Source organism: Macrotis lagotis, chromosome 4, assembly GCF_037893015.1.
Source record: "Macrotis lagotis isolate mMagLag1 chromosome 4, bilby.v1.9.chrom.fasta, whole genome shotgun sequence".
Taxonomy (NCBI): domain Eukaryota; kingdom Metazoa; phylum Chordata; class Mammalia; order Peramelemorphia; family Peramelidae; genus Macrotis; species Macrotis lagotis.
The window spans coordinates 12230842-12250396 of NC_133661.1; the positions used below are offsets into that span (position 1 = coordinate 12230842).

Below are 19555 nucleotides of genomic sequence, written 5' to 3' on the forward strand. Positions count from 1 at the left end.
TTGTGGTTTTTTTAATCACAGTCATGTGTAAAATAGGCAGTGAATGAAGAGCTAACCTTGTAGTCATAAAGATCCAGGTTGAGGGCTGTACAACCAAGGGCAAGTGGTGTTGGTACCTTCTAGGCAACTATCCATGACAATAAATTAATCTTTCATGGAGGGAATGTCTGCATTGTTGGGAAGAACAGAACTCTTTACAGCAATGCTATTATAGCTCCAGACTTCTTCTCCCTCCACCTCCAATCTAAAAATTTTAAACTTTGAAAAGAGAACAGGCTCTGAGGTCAGAGGCCCTGGTTTCAAATCCCATCTCTATTGCTTTCTATTTGGAAGACCATGTGAGGGCAGTTCATTGAACTCCTATGGGCTTCAATATACTTATTTCTTTTTTTTTTGTTTGTTTTTTCAGGTTTTTTGCAAGGCAAATGAGGTTAAGTGGCTTGCCCAAGGCAACACAGCTAGGTAATCTTTAAGTGTTTGAGGCCTGGCCTGATCTGAACTCAGGTACTCCTGACTCCAGGGCCAGTGCTCCATCCACTGCGCCACCCAGACACCCCAATATACTTATTTCTTTTTTTTGCTATTTTTTAAAATTTATTTTTATTAAAGATATTATTTGAGTTTTACAATTTCCCCCAATCTTGCTTCCCTCCCCCAACCCCCCCCAACAGATAGCACTCTGTCAGTCTTTAATTTGTTTCCATATTGTACCTTGATCCAAATTGGGTGTGATGAGAGAGAAATCATATCCTTAAAGAGAACAGAATTCTCAGAGGTAACAAGATCAGACAATAAGATATCTGGGTTTTTTTTTCTAAATTAAAGGGAATAGTCCTTGTACTTTGTTCGAACTCCACAGCTCCTTATCTGGATACAGATGGCACTCTCCTTTGCAGACAGCCCAAAATTGTTCCTGATTGTTGCACTGATGGAATGAGCAAGTCCTTCAAGGTTGAACATCACTCCCATGTTGCTGTTAGGGTGTACAGTGTTTTTCTGGTTCTGCTCATCTCACTCAGCATCAGTTCATGCAAATCTCTCCAGGCTTCCCTGAAATCCTGTCCCTCCTGGTTTCTAATAGAACAATAGTGTTCCATGACATACATATACCACAGTTTGCTAAGCCATTTCCCAATTGAAGGGCATTTACTGGACTTCCAATTCTTTGCCACCACAAACAGGGCTGCTATAAATCTTTTTGTACAAGTAATGTTTTTACCCTTTTCCTCATCTCTTCAGGGTATAGACCCAGTAGTGGTATTGCTGGGTCAAAGGGTATGCACATTTTTGTTGCCCTTTGGGCATAGTTCCAAATAGCTCTCCAGAAGGGTTGGATGAGTTCACAGCTCCACCAACAGTGTAAGTATCCCAGATTTCCCACATCCCTTCCAACAATGATCATTATCCATCCTGGTCATACTGGCCAATCTGAGAGGTGTAAGGTGGTACCTCAGAGAAGCTTTAATTTGCATTTCTCTAATAATTAATGATTTAGAGCATTTTTTCATATGGCTATGGATTGCTTTGATCTCCTCATCTGTAAATTGCCTTTGCATATCCTTTGACCATTTGTCGATTGGGGAATGGCTTTTTGTTTTAAAAATATGACTCAGTTCTCTGTATATTTTAGAAATGAGTCCTTTGTCAGAATCATTAGTTGTAAAGATTGTTTCCCAATTTACTACATTTCTTTTTATCTTGATTACATTGGTTTTATCTGTGCAAAAGCTTTTTAATTTAATGTAATCGAAATCATCTAATTGGTTTTTGGTGATGTTCTCCAACTCTTCCTTAGTCATAAACTGTTCTCCTTTCCATAGATCTGACAGGTAGACTAGTCCTTGATCTTCTAATTGGCTTATAGTATTGTTTTTTATGTCTATGTCCTGTAACCATTTGGATCTTATCTTGGTAAAGGGTGTGAGGTGTTGGTCTAATCTAAGTTTCTTCCATACTAACTTCCAATTATCCCAGCAGTTTTTATCAAAGAGGGAGTCTTTATCCCAATGGCCAGACTCTTTAGGTTTATAACAGCAGATTACTATAATCCTCTCCTGCTTTTACACCTAGTCTATTCCACTGGTCCACCAACTCTATTTCTTAGCCAATACCAAACAGTTTTGATGACTGATGCTTTATAATATAATTTCTGATCGGGTAGTGCTAAGCCACCTTCGTTTGCACTTTTTTTCATTAAGCTCCTGGCAATTCTTGACTTTTTATTTCTCCATATGAATTTACTTACAATTTTTCTAACTCATTAAAGTAATCTTTTGGAATTTTGATTGGTAGAGCACTAAACAGATAGTTTAGTTTTGGTAGAATTGTCATTTTTATTATATTAGCTCTACCTATCCACGAGCAATTGATATTTGCCCAGTTATTTAAATCTGATTTAATTTGTGTGAGAAGTGTTTTATAATTGTTTTCAAAAAGATTCTGAGTCTGTCTTGGCAAATAGACTCCCAAATATTTTATACTGTCTGAGGTTACTTTGAATGGGATTTCTCTTTCTAGCTCTTCCTGCTGTTTCTTGCTAGACATATATAGAAAAGTTGAGGATTTATGAGGGTTAATTTTATAACCTGCAACTTTGCTAAAATTGTTCATTGTTTCCAGTAGTTTTTTAGATGATTTCTTGGGATTCTCTAGGTAGACCATCGTGTCATCTGCGAAGAGTGAGAGTTTTGTCTCTTCCTTCCCAATTCTAATTCCTTCAATTTCTTTTTCTTCTCTAATTGCTGATGCTAACATTTCTAATACAATATTGAATAGTAGTGGTGATAATGGGCACCCTTGTTTCACCCCTGATCTTATTGGGAATGCCTCTAGCCTCTCCCCATTGAATATAATGCTTGTTGATGGTTTCAGATAGATACTGCTAATTATTTTAAGGAACAGTCCATTTATTCCTACACTCTCTAGTGTTTTTAATAAGAATGGATGCTGTATTTTGTCAAAAGCTTTTTCAGCATCTACTGATATGATCATATGATTTCTGATAGGTTTGTTGTTGATATAATTAAGTATACTAACAGTTTTCCTAATATTGAACCAACCCTGCATTTGCTAAGATTTTATTTAGGATTTTTGCATCTATATTCATCAGGGAAATAGGTCTATAATTTTCTTTCTCTGTTTTAACTCTTCCTGGTTTAGGTATCAGTACCATATTGGTTTCATAGAAAGAGTTAGGCAGAGTTCCATCTTTCCCTATTTTTCCAAAGAGTTCATATAGGATTGGAACCAATTGTTCCTTAAATGTTTGGTAGAATTCACTTGTGAATCCATCAGGCCCTGGAGATTTTTTTTTAGGGAGTTCAATAATGGCTTGTTGAATTTCTTTTTCTGAGATAGGGTTGTTTAGGTATTTGATCTCTTCTTCATTTATACTAATTGATTTCTAAAGGGAAAGTCTATCTTTCACAGTTTGTCAGAGAAGTCAAATCGCTACCCTTTTCTAATCTCTGGCATGGAGGTAGGTCCTGAAATCTTAAAAGTGATGACATACTAAACTGATGACAATCTACTGTTGCTTATTAATTTTAAATTAGTTTTTTTAAACAATTAAATCCCAAGCCCAAACAAATAAAAGGAATAATTCACATTTTAGAACTTTCATTTCATTTAGACTGAGGTTAGAAATGAACTCAGTTGCCCATTCATCTTATTTTTTTTCTAAATGTTATCAAACGGAGTCTTAAATTAATAATTTAGCACTCTTGAGTTATATTTTTAGTTTCCTGAAAAAATCAAATTATAAAAACTTTCACAATTTATTGAAATTAGTCAAATTCTAATAAGCTATTCACAAAAATAGTCACACAATTTTAAATTCATGTCTTCTATGGTGAGAAACATATTTTCCAAGATTTAAAATACAATTTTTAAATGGATATTAATTTCATATATAATTTGCAGCAAAATTTCAAATTTCCATAATAAACCTTTCAACAGAACATTTTACATTTATTTAACTTATATAACCTTTAAAATATAACTCAATCAAAAACCCAAAATTGCCTAATTCCACATCTGTCAACCAAAACATGGGTTTAAAATAGAGCAGAAATTTGAAAAGTTGCAGACCTCTTTCCATCAAAGGATACAATTTTCTTCAACAATTTACCTAATTTGGGCCAGAGTGAGCACGTGGAGCCCAGCCCTCAAGGCACACAGCAAGCAGCTTGGTCTTTCTGCCGCCCAGATACAGAAACAAGCAGGCTGAGCTGGTAAGCAGGAGCCCCCAGGGCATGAGCCCATTGAGCTGAGGGAGGGGAGTGAAGAGAGAGAGACTGCAGAGCTCTGTCCTCTGCCCCTGGAACAGGACTCTGGGGCTCTGACCACATTCAGATCCAGATCCCAGTCTAGGCCCCCCCATAGAACAACAGGGCCCCCCCCCACCTCAGCCCCGTGGCAGAGGGGGGTGCTTATGGTCATTCACAGACCAGGAGGGAGGACAGAACCTCACACACTGAGACCCTTGTGGGAGTGTCCCAAAAGCTCAGGAAGCACCCCCAAAACAGACTTAGGCTGGAAAAAAGAACAAGCAAAGAAACAAGAGGAAGACCATTGAGAAATATTTTGCAAATGAGCCAAGAAGGATCAAAATACTCAGTCTGAAGATGAGGAAGCACAAGCTCCTGCATCTAAAGACTCCAAGAAAAACAGAAATTGGGCTCAGGCTATGATAGAGCTCAAAAAAGACTTTGAAAATCAAATGAGGGAGTTGGAAGAAAAACTGGGAAAAGAAAGGAGAGAGATGCAGGAAAAACATGAAAATGAAGTCAGCAGCTTAGTCAAGGAAATCCAAAAAAAAAAATGCTGAAGAAAATAGCATGCTAAAAACCAGCTTAGATCAAATAGATAAAACAGTTCAAAAAGTTATTGAGGAGAAGAATGCTTTAAAAAGCAAAATTGGCCAGATGGAAAAAGAGATAAGAAAACTCTCTGAGGAGAACAAATCATTCAGACAAAGAATAGAATTCAGGGAGATTGATGAATTTACCAGAAATCAGGAATCAATACTTCAAAACCAAAAACATGAAAAATTAGAAGAAAATGTGAACTATCTCATTGAAAAAACAACTGATATGGAAAACAGACTTAGGAAAGATAATTTAAAAATTATTGGAATACCTGAAAGTCATGATCAGGAAAAGAGCCTTGACATCATTTTCAAAGAATTACTACAGGAAAATTGCCCTGATATTCTAGAAGCAGAGGGCAAAATAGAAATGGAGAGAATACACTGATCCCCCAAAGAAAGAGATCCCAAAAAACCAACCCCCAGGAATATTATAGCCAAGTTCCAGAACTCCCAAGTCAAAGACAAAATATTACAAGCAGCCAGAAGGGCACAGTTCAAATATCGTGGAGCTGCAGTCAGGATCACACAGGACTTAGCAGCAACTACATTGGAAGCTCGTAGGGCTTGGAATACAATATACCGGAAGGCAAGAGAGCTTAGAATGCAGCCAAGAATGAACTACCCAGCAAGGCTGAATGTCCTCTTCCAGGGAAAAAGATGGACTTTCAATGAACCAGGGGAATTTCAGAGGTTCCTTTTAGAATGGCCAGAGCTGAACAGAAGATTTGATCTTCAGATACAGGACTCAGGTGAAGCATGGAGATTGGTGGAGAGGGGGGAAATATGAGGGACTTAATGAGGATGAACTGCATGTATAGAAAAATGATACTGATAATATTCATATGAACCATCTCAGTTAATAGAGCAGGTAGAGGGAGCTTTTATAGTTGAAGCACAGAAGAAAGCTGAATTCAAAGATAAAAAATAGGAAAAAAGGGAAATGGAATGGGAGAAAGAAAAAGGAGAGGGGGAATAGTCCAAGATATTTCACATAATAAGATTTTTTTTTATTACAATGAGCTATTGCAATGATATGGAAAGGGGGAGGCAAGGGGGAATGAGGGAACCTTTGCTCTCATCAGAGATGGCTAGGAGAGGAAACAGCAAATATACTCAATGGGGTACAGAAATCTGGAATAAGAAGGAGGGGGGACTGGGGGAAGGGGTGGGGATGTAAATAAAGGAGGAGAGGATGGACCATGGGGGGAGAGTGGTCAGATATAACATATTTTCTTTTTTTACTTCTTGCAAAGGGCTGGGATTGGAAGGCCTGCCCAGGACCATAGGGCCAGGTGGATTCTGGGCCTAAGGGGTGGTATGGGGGCTCAGGGCTTTTTGGCCCCAGGACCAGGGATCTGTCTGCTGCACCACTCAGCGACCCTACAGCAGAGTCAGAGTGAAAGGAGAGAGAAAATATAGTACATGGTAGTGGAGAAATAAGAAAGGAGGGAGTTGTGATCAGCAATGGTAACATTGGAAAAATATGGAAGTAACTTTTGTGATGGACTTATCATAAAGAATGAGATCCACCCATGACAGAGTTGTTGGTGTTGGAACAAAGACTGAAGCACATTTTTTGTTATTACTATTTGGGGGAGGGTGCAGGGCAAGTGGGGCTGGGTGGCCTGCCTGGGGCCACATAGGGTGATCTTTGGATGTCTGGGGCCGGATTTGGACCCAGGTGCTCCTGGCTCAAGGGCCAATGCTCTGTCTGCCACCCAGACACCCCTACTATTATTACTATTTTATTTTATTTTGGGTCTTCTTTTTTCTTCTTTTTGGTTTTTGCAGGGCAGTGGAGATCGGGTGGCTTGCGTGTCACACGGCTGGGTGATTGTTGGGTTTACGAGGCTGGATGTGGGCTCAGGTGCTCGTGGCTCCAGGGCTGGTGCTTTGTTCATTGCGCCACCTGGCCATACCTACAATTATTACTATTATTTTTTTTAATTTTAATTTTTTTCTCTTTCCCCTTTACTTTTTTCACCCAAGCAAGTCTATCTATATTCATGGGGGGAGGGGTATTTTGTTTACTTGTAAACAAGAATATTTTATTCATGTAAAAAAAACATTTGTACAAAATGAGAATAAAAAATAAATAAAAAAAATTTACCTAATTTAGGTTCTTCAGGTAGCATATTTGGGAGGAGAAAGCGAACCTGTCTGTCCTTAAATTCCCATCCATATCTGAGTCAAGGTACAAAAACTGTAAACCTTAAAATATTAGGATTAAAATAAAATGATAGAAAATTTAGGCCAGACATGAAGTTTTATTCTCTAGAAGACATCTATACAAGGTGGTCACCCCAAAGTGAGAGACAAGGTAGTATGTATCCATTAAACAAAGAATAAGGGAAATCATTAACGGCTCTGGAGGTTAACTGCAGGTCTAGGAGGTTGTATATTATTATGACACACTATTGCTCTTCAAAGACTATCATCCCTATACAACACAACCTGTCCGAAGTGATCTTTTCCTGGACTTATAAAGTATAATAAGGGCAGGACAAGTTTTCCAACTTTTCTACTCATTTGACTTCCTGAGTTTTTAATTAACAGAGGGGGAAAATAATATTCTATTTCTTTCAAAAGAAAGAAACTAGACTTTTTGAAAACCAGAAATATATGTTTGAAGCACTTATTAAACTCACTCATAACTGAATTTAGCAATCACATATTTCTTTTTAGTTGTTTTTTTTTTTTTTTGCAAGGCAATGGGTTAAGTGGCTTTGCCCAAGGCCACACAGCTAGGTAATTATTAAGTGTCTGAGACTGGATTTGAACTCAGGGACTCCTGACTCCAGGGCCAGTGCTCTGTCCACTGCGCCACCTAGCTGCCCCCATATAATATTTTCTTGCTACTATCAGGTAGAGATAGAACCAAGCTCATTTGGAGAAGTTCATTATACTTCATAAAACTAAAATAAAATAAAAGTATATAATGTTAACCATAAAATCTTTAAAACCTTAAAACTTTTAAAACTTTAAAAATAAAAAATAAAATGCTAACCTTAAATATAGAAGGTTAAAATGAACAACAGAAAATAAATATTAGACATAAAGTTTTATTTTCTGGGATTTACCATTAACCTATAGGTGGAAGACATTCTCGTAATGACCACCCCAAACTGTGGGACATCAGAAAACTTATATAGCAGCAAAGGGAGGGGAACAGAATATCTATGACAAGAGTAGACCAAACCATAACCTTCCGTGGTGACCATTCTATCATTTGATAACCAAGAAAACCATCCTTCTGTGATGCCATTCTGCCTAAAGGAGATAACATTTTTTTATGAGTTTACATACCAGGAGGTCAGGAGAAATGCTCCTTTCCAAGTCCAAAGGGGGTTCATCCTTGGATTACAGCTGGCTGGACAAGCCTTCCTTTTAAAATCCAAAGGCGGACACATTCCATTCCTTACAATAGCTAAGAAAATCAACCTTTGACCAGGAATATAGTTGTAAAAACATAAGTAATTTTTATACTTTGACAATAAGAAACAATTCCAAGATACTACTAGAAAAAGAGAAAATTATTTGGACTTCAAAAGAAAATCTATTTGCTCTGAAAAGGAAGAAAAAATTCAAATAAAATGTCTTTAAGAATGAGCAATAGGGTGGCTAGGTGGCACAGTGGATAGAGCACGGGCCCTGGAGTCAGGAGGACCTGAGTTCAAATCTGACCTCAGACACTTAATAATTACCTAGCTGTGTGGCCTTGGGCAAGCCACTTAACGCCATTGCCTTGCAAAAACCTAAAAAAAAAAAAAAAAAAAAAAAAAGAACGGGTACATAAAGATCCCCTTCCAAGACAAAATGATCATAGCAAACATCTGAAACTTTCCTTCATTCAGTTTCCTGCCACCCACTCAAATGGTTAAATAGAGGCAACATCTAGTCATGGATCAAGGATTCACTGTGCCTTAAGGCAAAAAAAAACTGACATCTTTCCTTCAAACTTGTCTCAACAAAGAAGAAAAGGACCCATATATTAGAGCAGGGGAGAGAGAGAGAGAGAGAGAGAGAGAGAGAGAGAGAGAGAGAGAGAGAAAGAGAGATACAGTGGTGGGATTCAAATAAACAACTGCTTTGCTGAACTCAACATAAAATTAGGTATCAGTTCTACTGAACCAATGCTAATTGGCTGAATTCCACCATTGGATTATAGATACAGACATATACATAGATAGATCATTGGATTATAGATTCTAAATTGATTTGTGGGAGTGTATTTGTCACAGGCCTTTCAGGTAAGATGTTTTGCAAATTTCCTCTTCAAAAGCTCTTTAAGGCAGGTTGACTGAAATGATTCTCAGTTTATAATCCTGATTGGAAAACAGTAATGGGGACTCAAGCAAATAGTATTTGAAAATTACTCTGAGATCAAAGCTATTTACCAAACAAAACAAAACTAATACAAGAATATTCATAGCAGTTCTTTTTGTTGTACCAAAGAACCTGGAAACTAAGTGGTTCAGGAATGGATGACCAAATTATTGCGTGTGGATTTGATGGAATTCTTGTATGCTATAAGAAGTTATAAAGGGGACATCAACCAGGGAAGACTAATATAAGTTGATGCAAAATGAAATAAGAAAAGCAAGAATAATTTATATAACAACAAAATTGGAAAGAGAAACTACTTAAAAAGACTTAAAAACTCTGATTGACACAATGACCAATCACAATTCCAGAGGATTTCTTCTGAAAGAGATGTAATGGCCTCAAGATGCAGAATGAAACTTTTGGGTTTTGAACATGATCCTTGTAGGAATTTGTTTTGCTTGACTATGCATATGTATTAAAAACAATTTCCCCCTTTTTAATGGGGAGAAAGAGGCAGGAAGAGAGAAAATAGATTTTTGTTCAATGAAAAAAAATAAATTTTATTTAAAAAAAAGTTCTTAGAAAGCAGATAGTAGAGAAAATCTAAATATATACCCAACTTTTTTGGGGGGAAAATTTTTAATTTAATCTCTCCCTAGACCAGTTTGAACAAACTTTGGTACATAGATCAATAGGCTTTGTAGGAATGAAGCTTCGGGTCCTTCAGTACTGACAGTCTTCCTGGCCTTCACCAATTAGGATTGAAAACCTAACTAAGTACTATATCTTCATTCAGAAAACAATGGGTCACAAAATATCCCTGAACCATATTTCAACTCTATTAAAATAGAACTCAGGAAGCAATTTCTTGTAAAAATAACCACAGGGGTTATTACAATAGTTCAGATTGCATAAATATTCTTATAGGACTAAGGTTTTAATTGGCTAATATAATACAATTACTTCTAGATATTGGGATACTGCAATATTGGGAAGCTGCTTGGCTTTCATAGGATGTAAGTGGAAACTTTGTTGAAAAAATACATATATATTACATTTTTGTGAAATGGAAAGCATTTAGTTCAAAATCATAACAGAGTGAATCACATTTTCAGCAAATATAAAGTAGGATTGACTGGCTCCTTTATAAATGGTTCATAATTATAAAAACTTAGCCTGGACTGCTTGAATAATCTTTATTAACTTTTCAACAGAAAAGGGCTATCTTCCCTAGTGGGGGGGGGGGGAAGCCCTGAATCATGACAGTCTAGTTCAAAGGCTTTTTCCTCCCCTCCAAGTCAGCCATTGATCTGAATTGTCAATCTAATTGATATGTTGAGTAGCAATTGTCACAGGGTGGAGTGGAGTGTATAGTGTTAGGTATGGACCTCAGAGACTCTAGGTCAACCCAGGACTAGTGGGAGCAGGCCTGGTCTAATCTCAGGTCACCATCTTGAGGTCAGGTTGGAAAACCTTTCCCATTTCCATGATTGATGTGGTCAATTCTTTTATCTCCCAATATACCTGTATACTGTAGGCTGTTGTCTTTCCTATTCAATAGCCATTGACAGACCCCAGTCTTTGTAATATTTATAGATATAAATTAACTAGCTGTCTCCTCTTTAAATCCTATGGAAGCCAAATATACTATATTCCTCATAGTTCCCAATATTGCAGCACCCCAGTTTTTATTACAGGAACAAACTATTATCTCCTGAGTTTCTAAAAGTCAACTTAGCCAAAAAAAAAAAGTCCCTGACTTGGACTAGAACATTAGAGCTAAAAAAGGATTTTCCAGGATCATAGAAATTGGACTTGGATGCATCAAGAAGATAGAGATTATCTAATGAAATTCGACTATAGTGTTTTATGATTCAGGACACTGAGCCCCAAAAGAGAGAAAATGACTTTCCAAGTCACAGGGCTTAATAAAAGTAGCATTGGGATTCAGATCATGGACCTCCTTTAAACCCAATCAATGCTCAAGGTAGCAGAATCAGGATGCAGCCCAAGTCTCCTCAATCTCTCCTCAATTTAGCTTGGCCTAACTCTTGCCTGCTGATTTCAGGGAGCTGAAGCAAAAGGATGTCGAACTAGGAGTCAAGAGACCCAGGTTTGACTGCCCCAGGAAGCCCTCATTAGCTTGAAGACCTGAGCAAGCCACAACCCCTTCAGGGCCTTTCTTGTTCTGTAACATGAAAACTGAGGTCACTAGGTGATGCCATAATGCACAGAGCTCGGGACCTAGAGTCAGGAAGACTCATCTACGTAAATTCAAATCTGGCCTCTGGGTCACTCTAGGCACATCATTAATACTGTTTGTCCCAGTTTGCTCATCTATAAAATGAACTGGAGAAGGAAATGGTAAAACACTCCAAAATGCTTGCTAAGACCATGAAGAGTCCTATGTGCCTGAAATGACTCAACAACAACCATAACAGTAACAAAAGCCATAAGAATATTACTTCCTGCTGAACAGGACTGGAATTAAAATTAGGAAAAAAAGGTCAATAAAATCTTTACCTAGTAAAAAAAAAAAAAGAAAAAAGAAAAATACTTCCTCAACCAATGTTGGTTCCAGATGACTGATGTTGGAACAGAGGTAGTGGACCACAGGGACAGAATGTTACTCACTCTGCCAGGAGATGCTACATTGGATAAATTTCATTAACAGGTTTTTGCATTTTTTTTTTTTACCACAGAGTGTACTACAGAGGGACTGATTGAGGTATTAAAAACAAAAAACAGCAATAAAACATTTTTCTAAATAGTAGTACTTGCCTCATTTTCAAGGGTTTTGGTAAAACATACATTTTCTTATGATGTTCATGTTTCCCCCAATGGAATGAAACTGCTGGAGCCTAGGATAGGTTCAGTTTTGCATTTGTTTTCTCTACTTCTAATATGGAGGAGTCTAATAAATGCTGAATTGAATTTATAGACAACTTCAAGGCTTATAAAGTATGTTTACCAAAACCCCTGGAAATGAGGCAAATACTACTATATCCCCAAAATACAAAGGACTTGAGGGGGGGGTACTAAGAAAAGGAGAAAATGGTGATTGAATTGAGCTTTCAAAGAAGTGAAACTGGATGATCCTGAATGAACTAGCTTCTCAGAGCTGGTAAGCTTAGCTTCTGAAGGGCCACCAAAGGCATGGCCAATCTTTGCCCCTCAATGGCCAGGCTTCCCTTCTGACTTAGTCATAGGAAAACTCCAAGATTTGTAAAATATGACAGGAAAGGACTGGAGATAAAACACAGCTGCCTCTTTAAAGACATAATGGCAGCTTAAGAATGATAAAAGTCAAGCATCTTTATTTTTAAGGTAATTTGCCCTTACTTTCTGAATTTGTGACCTGGATTTGGTCAAAAACACATGGAGGTTCAGAGAGTGACTTGCCTTCTGGTAATAACTGACTTTCACATGCCACATTAAGGCTTAAAAAATGTCTTACCTACATTATCCTTTGAGGTAGATGCTAGTCCTAGTTTTCAGATGACCTTTATCCAAATACTAAGTTGTATATCTAGTACAGCATAATAGCTGGCACTCTGCTTTCTCAAGCCCTCCCCACCTGAACCTACCTCCCCACCCTTCTTAAACTTACTCCCCTCCATGAACTCTACAACGCAGTCAGACACAGTTGCCCTTGCTCTTCCTCATCCACAAGGTTCCATCCCTGGCCTGGCTTGTCCTGTTTTTCTCCCAGCTGCCTGGTCTTCTTTCAAGACTTAGATAAAGGCCATTTTGTGCAGGAGATCTTCTTGCAAGCTTTTCCCCAAAATAGTTGTCTTGGAAGCTTGTTCTATGTACGTATTATCTTATCAACCGTGTGGACGGCTGAGCCAAACAGAGCAGGCTGGAGACAGGCGAGTCAAACAGAATCAAAGGTAAGTCTAATCAAACAAGCAAGGCCGCATGTGTCAGAGTCCGGCCCTAGCGGGGGACCCGATTCAGTGGGGCCAGATCTCAGTTCTTATACCAGTAGCTGCCCAGTGAGTTAAGGGTAACGGCAACAATGTGACAAGTTTGATTCCTAGCAGAACCCCATGACCAGAAGGTGGATACAGCAGGAGTTTATCCAAGCTCAGAGGACCCGGTTGCTGGTCAAAGAAGCATAATAATTGTATAAAACAATTCTGGGATTTTGATGTGGCTGAGCTCATCCAAAGGCTGAGTGCAAAGGACTGGTGTTTTGCCGGGCTCAGGGAGCAGCTTTTGACTGTAGGCCTTGGCTCTGGAAGACAGGGTGTTTCCTAATATTCTAACAATGTAAATGTGCATGTATCTCCCCATTCTGAATATCAGTTCCCTTTTTGTGCTATGCTTTTGTATCCCCAGTGGCTCACATAGTATTTGAGAAATGCTCATTAAGGAATCATGGAGTTATAGATCTTAGGGATGGAGTGGAACTTGGAGGTCATTCAGTTGCACCTTGTCATTTTACAGATGAAAAAAACCCATCCCCAGAGAGCTTAAGTCAGTTTGTCCAAGGTCATAGGAGTAAGGTTGGAGACCTGGTCCTCTCAGGCAATGCCTTTCCTATACACATTCCCTCAGGTTAGAGATGAGGGATGCCTCAAGTGTCAGCAGGAACCTAATGGAGGTTACCATCTTCTCGGTGCCTTATAATCTGCAGGCTAAGGGACATGCCCATAGTCACCAGTCAATCTATATCAGAGGTAGGCCTTGGTGGCTTGACAGCAGGTTTCTTCATGTATCTATTCCCTAGATTCCAAGGTTCTCTGCTTTGGTGAGCCCTAAAATTCTGTATCCCTGCAGTGATTCCCTATTTATCGGAGCATTGGGAAAGCTCTTCCTCCAGTTGCTAGTGCGTCTTCCCAAGGAAGAGCTGAGGCTTTCTGGAGAAATAAGCTATAAATAAAGGAAGAATTATAGGATGCCATGTGAGGAAGATATGGGATTGAGGTAGATAGGGAAGAAGGGCAGCCTCTTGGGGTGAGATGGAGGAAGGAGAGAATGAAAGATCTAAGATGTGTGGAGGACGGGAGCTCTACGCAAATGGCCTCATTTTTTGGGTAAAATGTTTTATCACTCCTCCATTCCCAGATCCCCTCCAGTAGAAGGTTTCTCCTAGAGAGCAGGGATTGCCTAACTCGACGTAGTAGCTGCAAATGACTTTCTTATTAGGAAGTTTGCACTTTACCATTATCTCATTCTGTGGAGAGTTGTTTTTTTAATTTGATGTCAATGACCTGCCCAAGGTCACACAGCTAGGTCACGATTGGGTCTGAGGTTGCATTTGAACTCAGTGCTGTAGCCACTGAACCACTTAGCTGCCCCGGTAGTTATCACAAACGACTGAGTCTGAGAAACAATGACTTCTCAAAGGTTATTTGGGAATGTAAGGTGACCTTCGAACCTAGGTCTTCCTGCCTTGAAGCCCCCAATGTTATTGGTTCTTCATGTCCCATTTCCATGAGTGAAGCCTTTTTGAACTGGAGCCCAACCTGACTCTGCCCTGCTCCCTTCATTTTGTGGGCATTCTAGTTTCTAAAAGTGGCAGCTTTTACGCTGGAGGGCCTTGAAGTCAGTGTGAGCCACTCCTGAGGGTAGCGGGGCAGGCGAGGTTGTGAAGGCGCAGAGCTGGGAGGAAGGAGGGTGGCTCTGGCCTCCTGAGCTGGGCCTCTCCCTGACCTCTGCTCCCTGACCACCTCAGCAGGGCACTGCAGTGATGCCCCGCCTCCTGGCGAGCCCAGGAGAGGAAATTCAGCCACCCTTTGGGGCCGGAGGCGGGGTCTTTGGAGGAGGCCCCCCTTTCTTAAAGCCACACTTGCAGATCTCGCCAACTACTGAAAGGAAGGGAAGAGGGTGATCTTGGCTTCAGAAGCGAAAGGATTAAAGGCGACTGACCCAGGGAGAGAAGTAGGTGCCTGGGTGGAGCCGGGCAGGGCCCGAGCCAGGGGGGTGCTCTGGGGTGGGAGGAGGGCACGCCTGGGCCACGTGGGGGAGTTCTTTGGCTACTTTTGAGCTCTGCTCTTGACTTGTGGCCACGCGTTCCAGACTAGGCTTTGGATGCGGGTCTCACTGGCATGCCCCTGCACAGAACAGTCCTCAAAGCAGTGAGTTAGGAGTCTGGGTCACACTTGTGTGTGGGGGTGACCACGTGTAGACACGCACACACATGTGCACACGGATGGACGTGGAGTCATGGCTTCGGGCCTGCTCCTTGGCATCTCTTGTAGCTCCACAAGCGGAGGGCAGTTCCAGAATTAGAGGAAGCGACTGCTTGCGGACCCCCAGGCTGCAAAGGGCCAAGCTTCTGTGCAGGCTGGGGCTGAATGCCCGGGGAAGGCTCCCCTGGGCAGGGGTCTACCAAAAGGGCCTGCTGTTCCCTGGCCCCGGTGACTTCTTACCTGTGCCACCTCGAACAAGGCACCCACTGCCCTTGACCTTGCTCCTTCCTCTACGGAATGAGCCTTCTGCCAGGCGGCGAGGCCAGCGGCGAGGCAGGGGGGTTCGCCCCCCGGCATTCCCTCCTAGGCCGGCCCCGTGGGGGGACCCCGACCTCCACAGGCTCCCCGGCGGCCCCCACCCCCTCCCAGGGGCGCGGCCCCCCTCAGGGACCCCGGGGCATCCCGCCTTCCTCGGGCCCGGGGCTCCTGACCGGGGCGGGGGGGAGCAGCGAGAAGCGGGGGGCCCCCCGGGCCAGGCCGGGCCCCAGGGTCGGGCCCCGCCGGGGCCGCAGCAGCCCGGCCCGAGCCCCCGGCTGTCGGGGGGAGTGGCGGGAGGCGTTTGGGGGCGCTTGGGCCCCCGGCCGAGGCGCTGGGGGGGCGGGGCGTCCCGGTGCGGCGGGGCCCTCCGGGGGGGGGGGGGGAGGCCGGGCCGCGCCCCCGGGCCCCTGCGGCCCCTCCGCTCCGGGCTTTCCGGCGCGCCCGGCTGAGGCTCCGCCCCCGGGGCGGGGCAGGGGCGGGGCCCCGCGGACCCCGCCTTCTCCGGCTCTGCTTCCTGCGCCGCCCCTCCCCCCGCCGGTGGGGGCGAAAGCCCGGCGCGGCGCATGCGTGCTGCGCACCGCGGCCTGGGCTCCCGGGCGGGCTCGGCGGCGGGGGCGGGACGGCGCATGCGTGCTGCGCGCCGCGGCCTGGGCTCCCGGGCGGGCTCGGCGGCGGGGGCGGGGCGGCGCATGCGTGCTGCGCGCCGCGGCCTGGGCTCCCGGGCGGGCTCGGCGGCGGGGGCGGGGCGGCGCATGCGTGCTGCGCGCCGCGGCCTGGGCTCCCGGGCGGGCTCTGCGGCGGCGGCGGGAGCGGCGGGGCCGTGTCGGAGCTCCCGCGGCGGGCCCTGGGCGCCGGGCTCCGGGCGAGACTCGGGCCGGGCTCGGCGGCCTCCGCGCGGCCAGGTGAGCGCGGGGAGGGCGCGGGCGGCCCCTCCGCCCGGGCTGGGCCTCGGACCCGCCTCTCCCCCCCCCCCCGGGCTGGGCCCCCCGAGCGCGGGGACGGGCGGGGGGGGGCGCCCAAGGTCACGGGCGGGGCGGGGGGAGGCGCCGAGCCCCGCCCGGGCCCCCCAAACCGAGGAGCCGAGCAGAAAGGGGAGCCCCGGGGTCCTCGCCGGGAGGCGGGGGCCCTGCCGCATGCAGCGAGGCCCGGGCCGGACTGGGGGCGCCCCCGGCCGAGGCCCCCTCCTCCCCCGAGGGCAGCCCCCCGCGGCCTGGCCTCACGCCAGGGCTCCCGGGGCCCCCCAAGGGCACTGCGGGGACAGGCCGGGCCCGGCCCCAGGAGCTCCCCTGGGGGCCCGGGCGCCGGGGCTAGCCGGGGCCTCCCCGAGCGGGGCCGGAGGCTGCGGACCCGGGGGGCCGAGGAGGAGCCCCTGCCGGCACGGCCGTCCCTGGCCCGCGCCCCCGCGCCTCCAGCCGGCCCAGGGCACCGGCTCGTTGCCACCACCTTGTGTGTCCAGTCTTCTCCAGGACACCGGGGCCATCCTGGAGCCTTCTCTCTTGGAGGACTTAGACGAATGCTTCCACGGGGGGTTCATCTGCTGGGCAGGGCCAGGTCCGGGGTCCCCCTTGGTATCCCCGGGGACCTGGAGAGTCAGGATGTCAGAGCAGGACGCACCTTGGGGACACCATCTGGTCCTCTGCCCTCTTTGGAAACGGGATCTGTCCAGTGATTGCCCAGTGACTTGGCTCCGAGGTGTAGCGCGAAAGGCTTCCCAGAGGGCATCCTGAGGAGCAGCCAAGGGCGGGAGGACAGCTCCCAAGGCCGCTCGGGCCCTCTCCTCCCGCAGTCACCAGGGCGGCCACCCCGGCTGCCTTCACAGCTCCTCGGGGTCGGGTCCTGGCATGTGGCCACAGCTCATTCTGCCTGGAGAGAAGCCCACTCAGAAAAGGTTGCAGTGAGCCGGACAAGTGACCGTTAGTGTCTTCCTTACAGATGACCTCTAGAGAGGTACTAATGGGTCCTGTCTCAACTGACTGATAAGCTGCCATCTGAGAAGGCCAGAATTCTCTGAGTTTAGGAATGCTCCTTCCTGGGAATTAATTCACTGCCTCCTCTGAATTGTCACCATGTTATTTGAAGAATTTCTAGGCCAAGACTGTTGAAGGTTCCTTAGCTTGGGGAGGGGGGAGACAGGACGGGGAGATCAATGATGCAATTTTGTTTCAGTAGAAATGGAAGTCTCAGGCCTGCGCTTAAACTCAACTCAGGCCATCTATCAATCATCATTGACAGTATTAATGTAAAAGTCCTTAAGAGATAGACTAATGTGTGGAATTTAAAGATGGGATTTCTTTTTTTTTCTGGTTTGCCAAGAGAACCAAACCCAGGCTTTCGAGTGTGCAGATTGTTCAAGTGCAGATTGTTTCTTGTTTAAAAATAAGACCATCATTATTGTCAAAGTTGGAAGAGAAGAGGGCTGCACTTGTAATGAAGTTCAGTTTCACATTGAAATCTTAGTCTTTATTTTGAAGGATGGCATTCTAGCTCAAAAATCGTCTGGGGGAGCAAGAACTTATTAAGGACATACTCTGCCAGGCTTTATTTCATTTTATCCTCACAGCAGCCTCAGGGAGTTGGCACCACTGTGGGCTGTCCTTGAGGACACTGAGGTGGACGGGTTAAATGTCCAGCCACTCAGGATCTGGGATTGAATCTGAACTCCAGTCTTCTAGACTCCAGGCCCAGCACTCTATCTCCCTGCCCCATAATTGATGGTTGGAATGCTACATACAGGTTGGAAATTGAGGCCTGCTGGTTCTGGGACTTTCTGTGTGAAGCAGAATAGGAAGAGACTTTTAAAAGAAGGCCTGCGGGTGGAGGAGCCTAGGGTGGTTGCAATAAGATAGTGTAAGTCATTGTATAATAGAATAATATAATGATAGTTGGTGAGCAGTTTTGCTACTTTGGGGGCCTGCCAGCTGCTGAGTCTTGGACAGCTGGTCTCAGGGACCCATTCCCATGCTGAAGGAGTTGGTCTGATAAAACTCTGGTCTGTGTTGTTTTCAGCACACCGTGTGTTTCTGTCATTCTTTCTGGTCATTCAGGAGTGATTGGGCTTATGTCTTGAAGAGTTGGATCAAAGCAGGAAGATGGCAGCCTGTAGCTTCATCCTTAGCCATAGGCGATCTGTTGTATTGGTCACCGAAGGAGATCATCTAGGCCCAGCCCTTGGCCAGGGTCACCATGGAGCAGGGAGCAGACCTTGGGTTGAGTCCTAGATTCCCAACCCCTCGTTCCAGCGGTCTCCAACAGCCCCAAGGGACTCTGGGCTCAGTGAGAAGAAGAGTCTTGGCAGTGATGTGGGAGACAGATTGGAGAAAGGAGTAACCAGAGAGCAAAACCCCTTAGGCATTCAGTGCAGTTGTCCAGGTTGAGAGGTGAAAGTGGCCTGTGGTGGGGAGGTGGCAGTGAGGAATGCAGAGGCAGTTCTCGAGGTTTGGCCACCATTTGCCAGGCAATGGGTAGGTAGAATCAAGATAACAAAGTTTTATTATGCACTTCTACCAGTATTACAGACTGGAATGACAGGAGATCAGCAACTGAAGTCAGGGCTTGGGGAGAAGGGGCAGGCTGCATTTTGGACAAGTTGAGTTGGAGGTACCGATGAAATATCCAGATGAGGGGTGGCAACAGGCAGGTGGCAGTGACACATGGCAGTTCAGGAGACAGATTGGGGCCATCTGTCGCGTCTGTCCATCTATCCTTAAAATGCATCCTCTTTGTAGAGCTAATTGAATTGGAGAAGGCAGATAGCTGTGGTGAGCATAGAGAAAGAAGAAAAGAGGTGGGAGGGGTCCTTGAATAATGGGGCAGGGGTGTGGGATGAAAGAGGGGGAAACAGGAGGAGAACCATAAGAGAAAAGTGGGTCTGAAGAAGGGGTGATCAGTAGTGTCAAAAGCA

General features: G+C 44.6%; 1 protein-coding gene across 3 annotated transcripts in view; it reads left to right on the forward strand.

Annotated features, from left to right (window-relative positions):
* The window catches only part of ATAD1 (ATPase family AAA domain containing 1), a 74690-nt gene that overhangs the window by 19545 nt on the left and 35590 nt on the right, over positions 1 to 19555 (forward strand). The window contains exon 1 of one of the 3 annotated variants that reach the window (XM_074232252.1): positions 14981 to 15085. The exons of 1 other annotated variant lie outside the window; for it this stretch is intronic. The gene's annotated coding sequence lies outside the window, so the exon portion shown is untranslated. Of the gene's footprint in view, positions 1 to 14980; positions 15086 to 16443; positions 16557 to 19555 lie in introns of those variants that run through there. One more of the 3 variants, XM_074232255.1, reaches the window with a different exon arrangement.